This window comes from Octopus bimaculoides, unplaced genomic scaffold (assembly GCF_001194135.2).
Source record: "Octopus bimaculoides isolate UCB-OBI-ISO-001 unplaced genomic scaffold, ASM119413v2 Scaffold_87364, whole genome shotgun sequence".
Taxonomy (NCBI): Eukaryota; Metazoa; Mollusca; class Cephalopoda; order Octopoda; family Octopodidae; genus Octopus; species Octopus bimaculoides.
The window spans coordinates 15,514-18,588 of NW_026398593.1; the positions used below are offsets into that span (position 1 = coordinate 15,514).

The 3,075-nt window shown below is 40.1% G+C and overlaps 1 long non-coding RNA gene across 2 annotated transcripts in view; it reads left to right on the forward strand.

Moving 5' to 3' along the window:
* The window catches only part of LOC106878665 (uncharacterized), a 14,680-nt gene that overhangs the window by 2,036 nt on the left and 9,569 nt on the right, over positions 1-3,075 (forward strand). The window contains exons 1-2 of one of the 2 annotated variants that reach the window (XR_008267155.1): positions 597-1,426; positions 2,062-2,237. This is a non-coding gene — a long non-coding RNA (uncharacterized LOC106878665). Of the gene's footprint in view, positions 1-596; positions 1,427-2,061; positions 2,238-3,075 lie in introns of those variants that run through there. The other variant, XR_001410529.2, reaches the window with a different exon arrangement.

Here is a 3,075-nt window from a genome sequence, read left to right on the forward strand (position 1 = left end):
AAATTTTCAAAGATATTGGGGGTGGGTGGAAGTCTTTCCCAAACTCGAGTTATATTATGTAAGCAACGATATTTCATCTCCTTTCATCTTCAAAGGTATGGCCTCTTTACCATAAAGAAGGTTACCCATCTTGTATGTTGGCCATACAAACATCCATCAGGGCATGAAAAGAGATTACCTCTTGCAGAGAGGAGATAATATTCTCAAATAACAATGATACAGTATAGAGGATAGTCTTTATAATGTAGGTGCCATGAAAAATACATCCAGTGGAATTTATGAAGAATTATGACTGAAACATGGAGGCGCAATAGCCTAGTGGTTAGGGCAGCGGACTCGTGGTCATAGGATCGCGGTTTTGATTCCCAGACCGGGCGTTGTGAGTTTAGCTCCACGAGGCTCCGGCAGGGGATGGTGGCGAACCTTGCTCTACTCTTCCACCACAACTTTCTCTCACTCTTTCTTCCTGTTTCTGTTGTGCCTGTAATTCAAAGGGTCAGCCTTGTCACACTGTGTCACGCTGAATATCCCCGAGAACTACGTTAAGGGTACACGTGTCTGTGGAGTGCTCAGCCACTTGCACGTTAATTTCACGAGCAGGCTGTTCCGTTGATCGGATCAACTGGAACCCTCGACGTCGTAAGCGACGGAGTGCCAACAACAAAATGACTGAAACACCCCTCTACCCCACTTCTTCTGGATGTTTATGGGTTCTGTTAGAACACTAAAACATGAGTATGATAAAGAAAGGTCCTTAGCGTGTTTCCATTACTTAAATTTTCTATATACAATCACATTTACATTTCTAGTGATGTCTTGGATCTGTAGTCTTCAAATCAGCTTTCTCCTTTCTGACCTTCAGAAGCCTAATTTCTCAAAATCGGTATTTACGCAGTGTTCTACATATCCCAATGCCCCAATAATTACAGGTATACACCTGAACTTGTAATCTGGAAAGACTAGCTGCAGATTTCTCAATAGTTCCACGTAGGTATTCTCTGCATCTATGTTAGCATCTGCTCGGCAGCTGATTTCCACATTGTTCAGTTTCTCTTCACTATACCAAACCATTGTGTTTATATTTCATTAGGGTTTCCACTGACACATTCTACCGTACTGGTATGAGTGACTATGGCTTCTACCATAATGTAGGGTTAGGGTTAGGGTTTTGTCCTCAGGGTTATCCCTTCGATAGCTACAACATCATGTCTCACCAGTAGGTAATCTGCTATAGGCACAGTATGCAGCTGGATGAAAAATCGACCTCGATGGAATTTGAACTCAGAATGTAAAGATGAAATACTGCAGAGACACATGATTTGCCCAGTTTCTTCAGAGACGTCGGGACCGTTTTTATCCTCTCCAGATAAATAACATGGTATTCTAACAAAGCATTCAGGTTGAGGTGGATGTATTCAGAATTCAAGTGAGTCTCTTTTTTTTTTCCTTATGATTAAAAGTCTCTCCAGATATGTGTGTTGTAATGTCTAATTTAATAAGCGATTTTGGGTGCCACCTCACCTACTTATTCGAAGAAATTATGCAATCTGTTAGTTCTGATACATTTGTCCTCATCCTAACACAACGTTTCGGCTGAAGAAATTTCGAGGTATTTTTCGATATTATTATTCAGGTCACTGCCTGGAATTGAACTCAGAATCTTGGGGATAGTAACCCGTACTCTTAACCACTACACCATATGCCCATGGGCAATTATGGAGTGGATTTTAGGGCTTATAAATCTAATATTCTCCTATCCTTCCTTAATACTGGTTCCCATATGCTATTCATATCTGCACTCGGTCTGCTTAGGAGGTTGTTGTGTCCTAGCATATGTGCTGCTTCTTTTAGTTTTCGTATTTTCCAGTGGGGTTCTCTGTCTATTGTTCTAACTTCATCCCACAGGGATATAGAATCGTTTTGGTTTGTTGACATTTGTGATTTTATTATTCCGATATTTGTTCCATTATATTCTTTGTATTTGACATGATGTCTTCATTCTGTTTTTTTTTTATATTTGTGTAATATTTTACCCATTGTTTTATATTTCATCTTTTGTAGTGCGCTGACAAGCTTGCTTTGCCTATGAAAGACAGGTTACGTGGCATTGTAGTTGCTTGTTATCTAGCTCATCAAGGTGCTAACTTTTACTACAAGAACAAAAAGAACCAGATGCCGCTGGACATTATTAAGAGTCCAGCTTTAAAAATGATAATAAAGACCCTTTTTCAACCACAGTAAGTATTAAGAATTCCTTGTTGGCACTCCGTCGCTTACGACGTCAAGGGCTCCAGTTGATCCGATCAATGGAACAGCCTGCTCATGAAATTAACGTGAAAGTGGCTGAGCACTCCACAGACACGTGTACCCTTAATGTAGTTCTCGGGGATATTCAGCGTGACACAGTGTGACAAGGCTGACCCTTTGAAATACAGGCACAACAGAAACAGGAAGTAAGAGTGAGAGAAAGTTGTGGTGGAAGAGTACAGCAGGGTTCACCACCATCCCTTGCCGGAACCTCGTGGAGCTTCAGGTGTTTTCGTTCAATAAACACTCACAACGCCCGGTCTGGGAATCGAAACCGCGATCCTATGACCGCAAGTCCGATGCCCTAACCACTGGGCCATTGAGCCTCCACAAGAATTCCCTAGCAATGAAGAAATAAGCCAGTACATCTTGTATTTTGCATATAATCATGTTCCGATGTTTGTTTGGTTTTAATTTTACCAATACTAAATACTGTCACTCGTGACTTGGCCAAAAACCACGCTGCAATAATAATAAGGACAATAAACAGAAAATACAGTCAAGGAATCAAACAAAGAACACATGACTGGTTGTGTTGACAGTTGTGTGGCACTGGTCATGTCCACCTGCGTCTCATAATTCCCTATGTTAAAGCACAGTGGCATCCAGAAAAACATGGTACTAAACAATGATGCAAAGAAATGCATCTCGAAATTGTTACTTAGAAGTAAGTGGAATTTATCTGCCTACCAATATTATATCATAAAAAATAATCTACAATACACATACATAGTTTATATATATATATATATATATATATATATATAT